At 46.5% G+C, this 17,311-nt stretch overlaps 1 protein-coding gene across 1 annotated transcript in view; it reads right to left on the bottom strand.

Annotated features, from left to right (window-relative positions):
* The window catches only part of LOC144114921 (aromatic-L-amino-acid decarboxylase-like), a 74,992-nt gene extending 58,667 nt beyond the window's left edge, over positions 1-16,325 (bottom strand). The window contains exon 1 of the mRNA XM_077648951.1: positions 16,183-16,325. The gene's annotated coding sequence lies outside the window, so the exon portion shown is untranslated. The remainder of the gene's footprint in view (positions 1-16,182) is intronic.
* Positions 16,326-17,311: the final 986 nt, after the last annotated feature.

Below are 17,311 nucleotides of genomic sequence, written 5' to 3'. Positions count from 1 at the left end.
ATCTCCACTGCAGCTACACCGCTGCCGTAGAGGAAATATTCCTTTGGCCCTGACTATGAGGCACACTCACAAAATTTTAAGGGAGAGAACAGGTTACGGGCGTGTTTCTAAGCTTGAGTGCGCAAAGCACGGAGTCCGCTGCGCTCGTCGCGGGTTCGCGTCGCCTGCCGCCTTCGCTTGCATGGAGGTTGCCCAGAAGCGACGGAGCGAACGCCAGCCGTCGCCGCCGCCGTCGCCTTCGCGTTCGCGTGAGTTTTCGCGTACATGGAGTCCAGGTGTAAGCGTCCTCCGAATTTTTTCAATCCTACTGCGCGTCCTGCACAAACTGCTAAAGTGACGCCATCTAATCAATATTAGTTCTACTAATGTTTACTTAGCGCCACCTGCATTGTTGTTTCCACTTTTACCGCCAATTGCGGCAACATGCATAGCAACAGAAGAACACATCCTATGAGACTGTAAGGAAAATCCACCTTCAAAAGACCTTCTACCGGCTCCCTCCCGGAAGTCCTGGCTTAGGCTTCGGAGGGAGCCGGACAAGAACACGCAAGCCAAGCTTGCGGACTTGGTGGGCAAGGTTGCCCTCCGTTAGAGGGTCATTAAGAATAATAATAATCCCACCACATTGACATTTTAGATCAATAAAGCTTCTCCGATCCAATCCAATCCAATCCGATCTCGCTTGACTGCACCAGAGTCTTTAGTCCATCTATAGTTTTACTCTCATGAAATTCCCACTGAAGTTTGGTTTGGGGACAAAAGTGGCCACAAGAGGCGCCACCGCCGAAAAGGATCAGCGATCGGTAGACAGGCCCGGCGGGGTATGGTGTGGTTATACCAGAAAATCTACCTTCTAAGCCCGTGCTGTTATTTGGTCTTTTAATTATTCGTGAGTGATAGAAGCGGACGTCCTGTATCCGTTACAGTTGCGTAATCGCAGCTCACTTGACACTTGTATAGAGGAAGAGCGCCACGTCCGGCTCCGTATCCGTAATCGTCTGGCTGCTGCGTAGAGACTTTTCATGCTTAATGTGACATTAAAACATTGCCGAAAAGTGCAATGTGCTCGCTCATTAACCTACAACATACACGTGAACGCAACGAAGTGCGCGGTAAGGCAAAGACCTCGTTAGCAGACGGCGCTCATTGGATTCGGGCTCCGCTTGGGTTGCTCACCGGGTTCAGTGGTCACGACTTTAGGTTTAACAGTAGGCCGCGTTATACTACGCTACGCTAAGCTCTAGCTGGCATGGGATTCTATTGGATGGCTTAAGCATTGCCCGGCTAAGCGTCTGCGACTGCAGCGGAAGAGCGCGTCAAAACGTCGTGCTGGCTGTTGCTATGCGCGGCATTACGACGTTTCTCTCCCGGAAGCACAGTGCATTCCACTTCGCTGACGAAAGTTGCGCCGAATAGGGCATTTTCACTTTTTCATCTTTTTAGCTTATAAATGGCGCATTTCGGCCGGGGTAGCTTTACTATTCTGCCAGCAGGTGTATCGTTAGTTGCATCGGCAGAGTGACAGTCGGGACCAGTTCCGCACAAGAGCGCCGACGTGGAGTTTATTCGTGCTCATTTTATACCCGCAAGGGGAAGGGCACACAAGTTCCGAGCATGCGCGCCCTCAGACAGAGAACGCGAGCACGCGTCGCACTCGGCTTACATAGAACGCCGGACCGCTTCGCACTCGGCTTGCATATATGATACCGCAGGGTGCCGCTATTCGTAAAGTGACAACGCTACGGCACAGCGCCGCTAATTACCCCGATTCCCATCGAATAATGCCGTTCTATGATTTAGTGCTTATAACAGCACTGTACAGTGGCCTGCTTTAACATGTCAAATATTTTCGCAACTTACCCGTCACCGTCTGCAGCGGTATACATGCGCGAAATGAGGAAGCGAATGCATTAGCGGAATGAACACTTTGGTCATATAAACTACAGAAAGCATAAAGTGTAAACGCATAGGAGCTGGGCTCGACTTTTTGCCTGCCCTAGCTGGGCATTTCGCACATACAGCTGCTCAGCTCGTTTGCACGTTCTGTGACTTTACCAAGCTTCTGAAGACACTCGTGGAGCAGATACTTCGTCTTGCGAAGCTGCAGTTTTAGTTAATGTAGCCCAGGATTGCGGGTGGGCTTTGCGCGGTTTGACAGGCTGTGTCCAAACTTTGTACAACATCTAAAACAAACAAACGAACAAATAAACAAATGAAAAGGTGTCATTCCAGCCAGTGCCTTTATTTAGTATTTCAAGCTCTGACATAATGACACCAGGGAACGATCTGTGTTGACATTGAGGCTCACCATGATTTGCTGCGTCTAGCGTTGTCGATGGGCCCCGCCGCGGTGGCTCAGTGGTTAGGGCGCTCGACTACTGATCCGGAGCTCCCGGGTTCGAACCCGACCGCGGCGGCTGCGTTTTTATGGAGGAAAAACGCTAAGGCGCCCGTGTGCTGTGCGATGTCAGTGCACGTTAAAGATCCCCAGGTGGTCGAAATTAATCCGAAGCCCTCCACTACGGCACCTCTCTATTCCTTTCTTCTTTCACTCCCTCCCTTGTCCCTTCCCTTACGGCGCGGTTCAGGTGTCCAATGATATATGAGACAGATACTGCGCCATTTCCTCTCCCCCCCCCCAAAAAAAAACAATTATTATTATTAGCGTTGTCGATGGCCGGGTAGTTCGTGCACGAGATATCCGGAGCGTCTGCTGCTGCGCAGGCATCCGATGCGATACGGCGTCGCTTGCTGATAACCGGGAACGCGGCTTGTTCTTGGTTACGTATCGTGGAAGCCCTTCGAATACCTTCGGAACAGCGTCAGGTGCGTCAGACTTCAGCTTGGGCAGCCCACGTCGCAGCGAAACAGCCGTGGTATCGAAATGTTTCTCACGAACGCGCACGCACGGCGAATCAAAGCAGAAGCCACCAATTTGTTTTCAGGGGTGGGGCACCTCCACTCCTCTCGCAGTTCGGCGTCGGACGGGAAACGCAAAAGTTGACACATTTCCGTCGTTGCCCATGTAGCCGCAGCGGCAGCCCGTCACGCAACAAGGAGGTGAGGGCATCATTCACAGCACGCGCTCGTTTCACAACAAAGGCACTCGCATACTTGGAAACTGCACCTGATAAAATGCCGCAACAAGAAAACGACACAACCGCATATCGCAAAACGTAGCTTTCTAAACGTTAAGGCGCCCGTGTGCTGTGCGATGTCACTGCACGTTAAAGATCCCCAGGTGGTCGAAATTATTCCGGAGCCCTCCACTACGGCACCTTTTTCTTCCTGTCTTCTTTCACTCCCTCCTTTATTCCTTCCCTTACGGCGCGGTTCAGGTCTCAAATGATATATGAGACAGATACTGCGCCATTTCCTTTCCCCCAAAACCAATTATTCAATTATTATTAATTATTAATAATTATTACTAATATTATTATTACACAGTAGTAGTAGTTGAAAACATTTATTCCAAAAAGGTAGGATAGAGACACCCGCCCGCCACGCCGCTCGCCAAAACATGACCCTTTGTTGACGCCAGCGCCGCCGCGCGGCCGCTTTGGGCAGTGTACCAAGCTCTCCATAGAGTTACGGAGAAGTTTCATTACCATAATGCTATGGAGTCTATATAGACAAAGAAGTGTCCAGTTTGATGCACGACTTCGCATAAAGGCGCAGAAACGCTTCGACACAGAAGTGGTGCTTCGTTACAAACCTCGGCGGAGTTCAACCTTCTGCAGAAAGGCTGTGCCCCGGTGTAGTTGCAGCGTTTCTTCCGCTCCACCTGCGAAGAAAGCAGCATGAGCTACGGCTACTTTGACGACAGTGAGTTCTTCGGGGGTGGCCATGGCTCCAACGCCTTTCGATACTTCGGTGACAGCAAGCAGTCACATGGTTATAGCCCGATCTCCTCGACCTCGATGGGGTTTCAGCATTACATCAGCTACACGTTTGACGAAAGAGGAAGGCGCGACGACTCCTTCAGTGGCAGTAGCCTCTTCGAGCATGGCAATGGCACCAGCGGCTTCCAGAACTTCGATCCACCAACGACACCTTGTCGCGGGAGGCGCCCATTCGGAGGTGTCTGGGATCCGCCCTTCGGTTTCAGGCCATCGAACCTACTGCCAAGGCAACCGTGCGCAAGTGCCGGCCGGTCACACCTGAGGTCTGAATTCATGAGCGAGCCCTCTGCGCCGCCACAGCAGCCGTTCAGTTTCGAACCGGGACGGAGCTATCCGATGAGTTTCCCTGGTGAGTCATCCTCGAATTTGGCTGGCTGGCGCTCGAGTTACGTACCATTTAACCGATGCATGCCGCTGTGTGTCCCGGGTGGTCCCCCGACGAATTCGCAGGTTAGGCTCCATTGGTGTTCGTACGAGGGCCGCGCATGCTCCGTCTCTCCACCGCACGTGTACGAGAGTCAGCGCGGTCGGTACGGTGAGTCAGCGTGCTGTCAGGACCAGCAACGCCAGCAATGGCTCCAGCGGCAAGAAGAATGCATCACTCCACGGCCCGCGAACAAAGCTCGCTCTGTCGAAAGGGCAGTTTCCTCGGGGAATGAAGGCTACAGCGGGCCGCGCAGGTTACGCCGGACGCACGACTCAGCCAGGTCTTCCGCCGATTATCTTGAGGATTCCAAAAGACGGCTCAATCTACACCGAAGAGAAATCGAAGCCAGCCGTCGGCGACGCAGTGGATCTGATACTAGACGGCGCAGTTATTCCGAGATTAGAAGGCGCAAGCAGTCTGGAAAGAAACGACGCAGTGAATCCAGGTCTAGACGGAGCGGCCATTGTGGGAACAGACGACGCAATAAATCCGCTACCAGACGGCGCAGTGATTCCGGAACGAGTAGGCGCAGTCGGTCACGAAGGAGACGATGCAACGAATCCAGTATCAGATGGCGCAGTCAGTATGAGACCAGAAATTGCTCTGAATCGACTACGCTGGCCTCCGAACCTTTCCCAGTAAATGCCAAGTACAGAGACAGAGTAGTAAGCAAGATCGACTCGCTCGCCAGTTCAAAACAACTCTCAAGGAAGCAACAGCCCATGGATAGCCGGTTCCTTTCAGAGGGGAGACCACAAGTCGCCGTATCCCTTGATTATTCACGACATTTTCCCCTAGCTGCCACCAAAAGAGGCCAATACCTTACATCGAATCGTGAGGTTACACCAGAACAAGTTTTGCAATCTTACCTGCCTCGTGACGCAACGCAAGAATTGGGACATGCCATTCCCGCCACAACGAATCGATTTCAAAAGTATCCTGCCGACTCCATTGCTCTCAATACTCTAGTTCTCAGCCCTGATAGCAACTGTTTGCGACCTGAGGGCACCTCCTCCCAACTAGATCAAGAAGCAGGTACTCGCGGAATAGTGCGTCCAGAGACTGCTGTCATCATGGAAGCAGTACATGCTGGGAATGACTTTGCCGCGAGAGATTTCGGAGATTACCGCAGTGATACTCCTTTCCAGCCCTTCTCATATGACTCTGATGCTCATGTAGAGGTGCAGCAAACCTGTTTTGAAGGTGAACATATATCAACGGTCCCTTACTGCTCTGCTGATGACGAGATGAGAGCAGCTCAGCAGACCAGTCAGCCAGGACAAAAGGCTCCACCTGAAAACCCACTGGCCGCGTTTGCTAGACCAGCAAGAAACAGTAGTGAGGCGGTTAGTCAGTGGATCCTAGATTCCATTCCTCGTGAAAACGATAGGAGAATCATCCGAGAAGGTGACCTGGGGCAAAAAGTGTATACATCTGACCCCAACGCAGAGACCAGCGATAGAGGTCCGGGCAGCTGTGCTCCCACCACAGCTCCCAACACAAAATTAGACTTTTGGGAGCGAGAGACAGAGCCCATGCCACCCACACCGTCTGGGGGCGATGATGACGGGGTTAGTCAGGGGCCTGATTTTTCCACCAATGGAAGAGCTCCGGACATTTATGCTCTCAATAGAGAATTAGAGTCTTGGGAACGAGAGACAGAGTCTATGCCATCCACACGATCTGAAGACGATGATGACGAGGTTGGCCAGTGGCCTCATTCTTCCTTTCATGGGGAAACAAGCGGGCGCATAGTCAAAGAAGGCGACCTCGAACAAAGAGTGTATACCTCTGACCACAAGGCAGAAAACAGCGATAAACACCCGGGCAGTTATGCCGCTGCTGTAGAGACCACGTCTGTGGCACCCAAAGCAAATGAGGACGATGACGACGTGATAGTTGTGTCCGAGTACTTTCCTTCTCGACAGCCTGCGCCCCAGTAACGCAAGGACGCACGTGTGCCTAGTTTCTGAGCTGTTAAGAGCGTAACACATCGCGCAGTCCAAGACGTGGGGTTAGTACCAGGCGATGAACAGTATGCACTCGCCTTCAACGATGCTGCAAGTAAGCAGCAGACACGATGCTCAGCTTCAACTGGTGCACTCCGCAGTTTAGTGTGACTTGTTTTTTTCTTCTTGTGTGCAATGCCTCCTGTATTTCTGTTTCTGTTTCCCAATATTTTTGGAATTTGGACTGTGCTAACTTCGGGGAAATGTATCTAAGATGATACATACCATGACGTAATAAATATTTTATGTTAGAGCTGCTCAGGGTGAAGCTAAAAAGAAGCTGCATTTCCTTTCAGTAGCTAAACCCGCCCTACTTTTGTGAAAGGGCTGGGACGAAACCCTATCTCATGATACCGACTTGCGTATTACTCATTACAAAGTAATGGCTCATTATACTTCGCCACAGTTCTCACCTCAGCATCTGACGCTGATTTCTACGCAAACACCCGTTACGTCGTTTCCGAATATAACGCGCTTGGGCTAATATTGTGGAGTACGAATCAAGCACCCGCTTGATGTTCGTGGGGTTTTAAGGGGAAACTAAGTAGGTTTTAGAATTAGACGAGTTTAAAGTATCGAATGTGTGGAACTTGCAGGTAAATCATACTATGTATTTTTCCCCAGAGTTTGTAATGGGGACTTAATCGCCGATTAAAATCACGACGCCGTCCGCGCTTCTTCGCACGGCACAAGGTCTCGGGGAAGGGGAGCGGGGTGATGGCGTCATTTACGGGTGCGGTATATGTTAAACTCCAAAACGATTGCTCACAAGAAGAAATTAAACGTCATCCAAAGGAATGTCCGCACTGCATTGCTTGACGGCACAACGATGTACAACAGTGCTCGGGCGGAAGCAGAAATTTAAAATCTGACCGCAGTTGATGCCACCATCGGGCTTCTCCGCACACCTTCTCTCAGTGCGGAGAAGCCTGAACGTTGTCGTGTCTTTAACGGCGACTGCGTTCCCATTTTATACCCCTGTCACACGGCCAGTTTCAATCACCCTCGAGTCGAGGGTCTTCGAGATTCTCAATCGCCATCGAACTCGTCGCTGCTACACGGCAAATCTCAATGGCCATTGAAATGGTTCTCGTGTCTTACGCCACGGATGTGTGGCGCCACAATCGCTACATTGGATTTTGCAAAAATAACGAAAATATTTGATAAATGTATACTAAATGCTGAAATACACGCATACGCGAAAGTCGTTCAAAACCATTTTAATTGCACTTACGCGACGGACATGTGCAGACACTGCTGTAGCCACTCTAATACAAGGCGAGCCAAAACCAAGCCAGTCCAACTGCGTCGGAGCGCTGCTTCGTCAGGCTTAAGACCTGGGAAATCGCTATAATATCTGAAAAACAAGAGCTATTTGTCTCTTGAAACTTTATGCGAGGGTAAGAATGGGCAAATCGAAGGCGAATACAACAGCTTAGAACACGATATTGCTTTGAGGGATTGGCGACGAAGCTGTTATCGCTGTGAAGCGGGCGGGCGGGGCGCCGCCATGTTGTCAACGTTAATACGCAAGCAACGCAAAGACTGCAAAGCAAAATTAATGCCCTTAAAATCAGTCTAATATAATTTTAGAACAATTTTACAGACTGCTTGCATTAAATTTTATGCGAATAATGTATGTTCATGTTTTTGTACGTGAATGTGTCGTGTACAAAAGTGCGCTTGGCGCCGCTCGAAGCAACGCTAGCAGCCTTGGGCAGCGCTCGAAGCCCCTCGAAATCTCGATGGAGTTCCGTGCTGCTCCGTTGACTCGATAGGCTATTGACTCGATCGCCATTGAAACTGCCCGTGTAGCAGCGCTCGATCGCCTTTGAGTCGATAGACTATCGGTTCGAGGGCCCTCGAAATGCCCGTGTGACAGGGGTATAAGGGCGTTCCGTATTTATCTGTCTGGGTTGTGAAAAATTCTCCTGCGCAAACTGCTTGCCTGTTTGGGCTCAAGCACAGACCGTGGGGTAGCTTATGGATCACAAGTTGAGGCACACACAAGCTTTGGAAAAGACACCTAGGACCGCCAGTGCATTTCTTAAGTCTCTAGGTATGCCTGAGGTTTTGAGTCTGCCTCTGTTGAGCTTGCTAGTTTATTTGACAGTTTGGCAGGTCAGAAGGTTCTTAAGTCATCAATTCCTATTTGTTGTATTTGTTGGAGTAATCACTGACACATTTCCAACAACTGTGAAATGCTGGCAGTACTTTTTAACTGAACTCTTAGTTACAAAACTGCATTTGTGCTGTTTAACGCTGATCCTTCACTTGTCTTCCAGAAATCACCTGGAAGGAAAACTGAGGGTCTACAATCAATTCTATGAGGAGGAAAAGTGGCATTGTTCAAAGCTTGCGAGTGGCATTATACCCCTTGTTCTTCAGTACTCCTCTTTTGTCAGTGTGAATTCCCTGGCGAGGTTTACGTTTTTACACGTGCACTGAGCAGCTTGTAGAGCACACTTTGCTTTATGCACAGGTTACTACAAAGAAAGCTGTTCTACCTTGCAGGCAGGCTGAATGGCACGCACGCACTCACGCACGCACGCACACACACGCACACGCACACAGAAATGTTTAATAATAACATAGGAGTGCAGTAAGTTCGGAACAGACGTCACAAAGAATGCACCACGAGATACGACGAGACGCATAGCGTTGTCAGCGGTGTAGTTGGCTTCTTTTATAGTATAATACAAGAAGCCAACAATCATCGAAACCAAGAATATAGCATAGGGGAAGGTTTCTCTGTTTCTATACCGTATAATTGGTGGGCTTAATCAATGGGGTATTAGTGTACTTGTTTTTTCGCGAATGATGAGGTTACACGCAACATAAATACCCCCGAATGTTGAAGATTCGACAGCCACCGCCATAGCTCAGTTTGTAGAAATTCGGAGGTCGTGTGTTCGGTTCCCAACGGTGGCATGTGGTTGTTTGCTCTCGAATCAATGGTCTTTAAGCGATAAAAAAATTGCAGCATTAATATACCCTTGATAAAGCTCACAAATTATATAAAAAACAAACATTCACCTGTGCTATTTGGCTTCGGTGATTGTCGGCTTCGTTCATATATAGGGGTTGGACTTTTCGGCTTTTATTTTTTAATTCGGCGGACTTTTTTCGGTTTTTATTTCAGAGCACAAGATTCGGATTTTTTGGCGACTATTATTTTCGACGAATAAAAAACATACTTTTTTCGGCGATTTAATGTTGCAGTTCTGTGCCGTCAAAAGTTGCCTAAAGTCTGTTTCGGTGTATTAGTCATCCTGACCCGTTTATTTACCAGTTATTAACGTGCAAATGGTGATAGTTGGAACTGCGCTTGAAGAAGAAATTGCTATCGGTATTAAAAGAGTAACTCGAGTTAAATGAGACAGCCGGCAGACAAAAATGGAAGTGGAAGTTAGAACTAGGTTCACATGTTATCGTTGGGTTGTCGCACTGGGTTGTGCGCGAGGGCGGGGCATCACGTGGTCTGCATGTTGATGGCAGCGATAGAATTGCCGCTCAATCCAATATTTTTCGTGAGGCCCATGGGCGGTTTCGAGTCAGTGTCCTACATGCAGTTGATAAAGCTACTTACCGACTAACTGCTCTAATCAGGTGATGATAGGAAACAAAGAGTGCTTAACTAGAAGGCGGCGAGGAGATGATGCTTCCCGGTCTGTAGAGGCGTGTAATCTAGCGGAGCAATACCTCAAATCGCACAACTGCGCTGCTTATCCGACAATGCAACCGTCGCATCATGCCCCTAGCTTCCCTGCTTAGTTCATTTCAACTCTGACTTTCAACAGCCAGCCAGCTATGCCTTGCATTGCAAGAATACTGACCTTTTTCGGCTAAAACCGGATTCCGAAAACTGAATTCAACGTACCTTTATCGTTTTATTTTTCGATTTTAACTGATAAGTCCAACCCCTATTCATATATTTTGTCATAACGAGCCTCTCATTTCTCTTCTCTTGTCTGCTGAAGAAGAGAGCAGAAGACAAGAGTAAAAACATCACTGCTGTGTTGTGTCCGTTTCTACTCTTCCTTCCGCTCTCTTCTTGGTCCCTGTGCCGTTGCGCTGTTTCACGTTCATTATGCGAAAGAAACGTTTTCCAGCTCGTGTGTTATATGATTTTTCAACAAAAAAATCTACAGCGTTTCTAGCAAAACTAAGTACTATTCCCTTGTGTGGACGCGTTCTCCCAACACATAAAATTTTCATTCAAAACAAAAAATTTTCACGGGACCTCGATTACCGTTCTTATCCGCACACACCCATATATACATGGTGTTTCATCTAACTTGAACCAAGGATCGGAAAAAAAACCTGGCGTACCGCGGCTAGGTGAAACCAAGAACATACTGTTTCCGGTCGTGTGGTACTCTTTCAGAGTATTTTTAAAATTCCGCTTCATTAGTTATTTACGTGCTACGTCCGCCGCTATGGACGAGGGTGGCGCTGGTGAACACTCTCAAGGTTAGCTTACACGCAAAACGTAAATACCCACCAGAGCAGCAGATTGGACAGCCGTCGCCGTAGCTCAGTTGGTAGAGCATCGGACGCGATATTCGGAGGTCGTGGGTTCGGATCCCCCCCGGCGGCATGGTTGTTTTTTCTTCTGCTTTATAAGTAATTTTCTTTAAGCGATAGATTAATCGACGTTTAATTATCCCACTGATAAGCACAACAAATAATAAAAAATTACACATTCCCCTATGCACCTTGGTTTCGGTGACTGTTGGCTGCCTTCATAAGTTTGTAAAACGAGCCCCTCATTTCCTTTGCGTTGTCTGCTGATATACAACCTTTGTCCGTAAATTTCAGAGACTGGGTCCATTAAAAAAAATGCGTTTAACATTTAAATCATTTGTGCAGCACCTCTTCGAAATAGTCTCCCTTGCAGTCTATACACAGCTTCCAACGCTTTTTGAGATCTTGGAAATAGTTGGAAAACGTTTCTTTTGGCAGGGCTGTCAGCTCCTTTGTCGTGGCGGATTGAATGGCCTCCACGCTCTCCATTCAGCGACCTTTAGGGCTCTCTTCACACGAGGAAACAGGAAAAGATCGCATGGGGAGAGGTCAGGCGAGTATGGCGAATGGGGAAGTACAGTAATGCTGTGCTTGGCGAGAAATTTTGTCACGCTGAGAGCCGTATGCGGCCTTGCGTTATTGTGGAGAAAGCTCCATTGTCCAGGTGCCCGTAAGTCAGGGAGACGGCGTCGCAGTGCAGCACGCATGTGTTGGAGCAGGCGGATATAAAACTCCTGATTCACCGCCTGCCCTTGTGGGACGAACTCATGGTGTATGACACCTCTGGCATCGAAAAAAAAACTATCAGTATCGTCTTTGTTTTGATAATCTGTCGCCACACCTTTCTCGACGCCGGAAAGCTTGTAGACCGCCATTCGGTGCTCTGTATATTTGTTTGAGGATTGTATTGAAAACACCATGTTTCGTCTTCAGCAATAATGATGTCGACGAATGCAGCATCCTTCTCTGCTTCGGAGATCAAATCAGCGCTCACTGATGCCCGCGTGTCCTTCTGTTCCTGTGTGAGGGAGTGCGGCACAAGTCTGGCAATCAGCTTTCGTTTCCCCAAGTTTTCCCGCAAAACTTGGTGGCATGTTGTCTTACTAATGCCGAGAGCATCTGATAGCATGCGGACTCTAATTCTGCGGTCGTGCTGTACGATTTCCTTGATCCGAGCCACGTTGTTTTCATTCCGTGAGGTTGAAGGGCGCCCCTGCCTTGTGTCGTCTTCCACCGACGTTCTCACCGAAACGAAACTCTTGTGCCACTCGAAAACTCGCGCCCGCGATAATGTCTGGTTGGCGTAAGCGTCACGAAGGAGCTCATACGTCTGTGTGGCTGTCTTGCCAAGATTTACACAGAATGTTATGTTTACACGCTGTTCGAGGTGGTCGTCCATCTCTCCATATTCACTCACACTGGAATACGCAGAAGACTAGTGACAACGTATTTTTCTACATCTATGCATAAACATTCGTTTTTGGGAATCATTTCTAGAGAAGAAAATAAATAAGTCTCAAAACTTTACGGAAAAAGGTTGTATATATATATATATATATATATATATATATATATATATATATATATATATATATATATATATATATATATATATATATATATATATATATATATATATATATATATATATATATATATATATATATATATATATGTCCAACAAAGACAATCACTGTTGAAAAAGAATGGGAGATTAATAGCGTAATTATTTCATCGCTTCAGATAATTGATTACAAACCAGAAGAAATACAATCACATCTCGCCGGTGGGATCCGAACCTACAACCTCCGATTTTCGCGTCCGGTGTTCTATCCCCTGAGCTACGACGACGGCTCTCCAGTCTTCTGCTTTCGGTGGTATTTATGTTATATACAACCTAACCTTGAGAGTGTTGACAAGCGCGACCCTCGTTTCTGACAGCGGACGTAGTACATCCTGTATTACAGCGAGTGTGACGTGAAAGATCATCGAACGGTGAGGGCGAAAGCTTTGCGAGGACCCTGTTATGCTACATATGGCATCAAGACTGCCAGAACCGAGGCCCTCGTTAAGGTACTCAGTAGACTAGGGAAAGGGAACGAGGGTCTCGTTATGACTTACATATGTAGGAAGCCAACATCCACCGAAATCAAAGAGCATAGGGGAGTGTTCCTTTTTATTTAATTTTTGTTTTTAATTGTAGCATTACACACGCTTAATAACAAAACAAGGGTTTACTGACGTTTCGACTAGGGACCCGTCTTCATCAGAGCGGTAGATGGTTGTTCCAAACCAGTATTTATAGGGGTTAGAAAAAGGCTACCAAAATGTGCTTGAGTTAGAACCCCGAAGAAAAGCGCAAAAACAAAAATAAAGGAAAGGCGCCACAAAAACGGCACGTATGCGGAACTTTACTTCTTGGAGAGAAAGACTCGCCTTTCATACCCACTTTCTTAGATACTAATTCGCCATATCTGTTTGACACAAGCAGAAGATGTGCTTTGACAATGAATTTACCAGAAATTCTACTGGGATGGCAAGTGTGTTTGTGCGCATTCTCCAGTGCATGTGTGGGTTACAGCGTTTTGTACTGTGTCCCGAATGCGGCCACTGGACATCCTTCTGGTCTGTGACTCGCTGCGTGCCCAGCACGCGTACGTACGTGTTATTTTTGTAACACCTTTTCTTTCTTTTTTGTTTTTGCTATGTTCTTTTCTTTGCTGGGTTCTAACTCAGGTAATGGTACCAACATCTTTCTAACCCTTATAAATACTGGTCTGTAACAATCTTGTACATTGCTGATGAAGATTTGTCCCCTGTCGAAACGTCAGTGAACTCTTATGGTTTTAAGCATGTGTCAGTCTACTTTATAAGCACAGTAACGCCTCAATAATACGACCTCCGTTAATATGGACGACTCGATTTATGCACAGTTTATCTGGGCACCAAATTCTTTCAATGTATTTACGCCTCGTTAATATGAAAACTCGCTGTCCGGACAGTGGAAAGGGGAAAATGCACAGTGCCCAATAGGACCCATGTATTTTTGTCTCGGTAATATGGACAGAGATGAGAACAAAATCTTTACTGCCCCGATGAGGTGTACTGATTTCTGCATTTTGGGCGCAGAACATCAGTGGAATGCAATGAAAAAGGGCAAATGGCTCACTGATGGCCATTTTCTTTAGTGGTTTCACACTTTACAGTAAAAAGCTGCCGAATTGACGCGCCTCACTATTTTCTATATTGCATGAATGATTGCGACGAAAATTCTCTCTCCGGCTTGTGCCACGTAGAAAGCTGCATTCAGCAGTCGTCGGCCGGCTGTGTGCTGATATTGCATAGTAGCGGTTCGTGAGATGTGATCAGTCGTAGTAGTAGTTAGGTCAAGTAGCCACGAGACGTCTTCAAGCATATCATAGACCAGTAGGCACGTAAAGCTGCACGATATTATTTCAAGCACAATGGTGGCCAGGATAATGGGTCTGTCGTTTTGGAAATCATGTCTAAGTTCAAATTCACTGGGCACCAGTATGCACAGAACCAGGCCATAATCACACCATGTTTTTTTCCTTCGTGATTCGTTATTACGGACGACTCGCTTTATGGACAAATTTGCTCGTGAACCAATATATATATATATATATATATATATATATATATATATATATATATATATATATATATATATATATATATATATATATATATATATATATATATATATATATATAAGTAATTTTCTTTAAGCAATTTATTAATCTAAGTAATATTAATCCCACTGATAAGCACAACACATTAAAAAAATAACGTTCCCCTATGCACCTTGGTTTCTGTGACTGTTGGCTCCCTTCATATATATATATATATATATATATATATATATATATATATATATATATATATATATATATATATATATATATATATATATATATATATATATATATATATATATATACATATATATATATATATATATATATATATATATATATATATATATATATATATATATATATATATACATACACCCGCCGTACTTTATGAAGGGAGCGAACAGTCACCAAAACCAAGGTGTATAGGGGAATGTGTAACTTTTTTTATGTGTTGTGCTTATCAGTGGGATAATAATACCTAGATTAATCTATCGCTTAAAGAAAATAACTTATAAAGCAGCAAAAAAACCATGCCGCTGGTGGTATTCGAACCCACGACCTCCGGATATATATATATATATATATATATATATATATATATATATATATATATTAGTAGAATTGTATATGTGATGTCAGTGTACGTGCAAGACCCCAGGAGGTCGAAATTAGCCACAGTCACTTTGGGACGTTATACTCCCGAAAGCTAAACTACACGCACACGCACACACACACACACACACACACACACACACACGCGCACACACACACACGCACGCACACACACACACACACACACACACACACACACACACACACACACACACATATATATATATATATATATATATATATATATATATATATATATATATATATATATATATATATATATATATATATATTAACGTCCCAAAGTTTAACTTCCCAAAGTGACTCTAGCTAATTACGACGTCGTGGGGTTCTTTAACGTGCACTGATATCGCATATATATATAATTCTACTTTGTATATCTGAGGCGGGCAATTTAGCGTTCGTGATGGATTAAGCCGAAACAAGCAAGTTTTTAGCTGTGCTTTGTTCTCGCGATGTACTGTACTAAAGTATTCAAGCTATCTAAAGAAGATTGCTGTATGAATTTAACAGAAGCCGTCAGCGGTATGTAGAAGACATGGGACTCATTGCATTCGGAGTCAATAAGCTCCTGGCCTTTGCAAGGGAAGCATTTTTTTTTTCATACAACCCGTACAGCATCCTCATGCTCATTCTGTAAAAGGTCATTCTGTCGTAAAATTTTGGTGACAATTATTTTCATGTCCAGCGTTCACTTGTGAGCCTTCTGCTTTATTATGAGATTTCCGCGGAAAAGTACGTACCTCACATTCAGATTCATCTCTGCATGCCTCTTTCAACGCGATTCTACTCACAGCAACGGCGCACGCATTTCTTAGCTAATGCGATGGAGGAACTACATTTACCTTAAAGTTTCACGCACTCAAGAAAAGCGGTGCGCTAGGAAATGTGTGTCGTGTATGATGTACGGTGTTCTCGGGAAAAATATTACATACAGGGCAAATTCAGCAGTGCGCGTGGTCACAAGCATGCTCATTTATCAATCTCACACACCCTCAAAACCCAGCGCCGCCTCTCCCTTTTACCTGGGTCTTTCACGTGGTTTCCTCGACTGGAGTCCCCCAAGCTCGGCGCTGTGATCGTTGCGCGCTGCAAGCCCGTTTCCCTCCTCGCAGTGGTTGCGTTGATCTGCCGGAGATCCCGCAGAGGAGCAACAGGTCCGCGTCCCGCGCCGAGGGGAGTCGAGTGAGCCGCGGCGGCCGCACTGCTCCCCAAAAGGTTGCGGCGGATGTCGGTGGTCCCTCCGCGCTTCCCCTTTTCTCTTCCGCCGGGGAAAGAGTCGCAGCACCGCTTGGCTACACTTGCGCCGGAGCTTCGCCATTGGACACCCGGGGCCTTCGCGTCATCAAGAGGCGTGACGTTGGCCACTCTGACTTTCCCTCGCTGCTTTATGTCGCCTGTTGTGAATAAAAGTGACGACCCGAGCGGAAGGCGGCCAAGGTTTGAAGGGGAAGGCGGTTCCTTGCCTTCGTCTTGCTTTTTCTTTGCCGTGTTATTTTTCTTCCACTTCCGTTTACCCCACTCTCTTTGCAGAGTAAGCTCCGAGATACGCAACGACTCTTCTCCTGTGCATGAGGCCTTTTTCTGGTCGCTCGCGGCTCGGCCCTTGTATGTATGTTTTCTTTTTCGCCACCGTCATTGTGCCGTTATGCGCATAAGTCCATTGTCTCGCTCGGTCTACTCATACGCTAATACGCCGAGCTCTTTGATATTCTCCTCTCTGGACGGTGTCTGGCCCGTGATATTGGGCCATACAAGAACGAAGAAAGAGCGAGATTTGGGAAGCATTTTTTTTACTTAATTTCCCTCTTGCTCTTCGAAAATAGTGGCCGCACAATCACAACGTAGGTCCGCATACGTGGCCCATACAATGTTTTAATTTCTCGTCTATGGAGTAAAATTTCTACGACTCGTTTTTAATGCTTTGTATATGCTGCACCTCACATACAAGGGACATTGTGGTTAAGAACATGAAGTGAAGAAACAGCGCACGCAGTACAAATAACAGGAGCCAAGTATAATGAACGCTCATCAAAACCGACAATTTCACTTGCCGAAAATACCTATACAGGAGATACATTCAGAGGCAGCGCTGAAAAGCAGCACGAACAGAGAGAGGAGAACTTTAATGGGACAGGAGAGGTCCACCACGAG

This window comes from Amblyomma americanum, chromosome 1 (genome assembly GCF_052857255.1).
Source record: "Amblyomma americanum isolate KBUSLIRL-KWMA chromosome 1, ASM5285725v1, whole genome shotgun sequence".
Classification (NCBI taxonomy): Eukaryota; Metazoa; Arthropoda; class Arachnida; order Ixodida; family Ixodidae; genus Amblyomma; species Amblyomma americanum.
The sequence above is the reverse complement of the archived record's forward strand: the minus strand, read 5'-3'. Positions and strand labels throughout refer to the sequence as shown.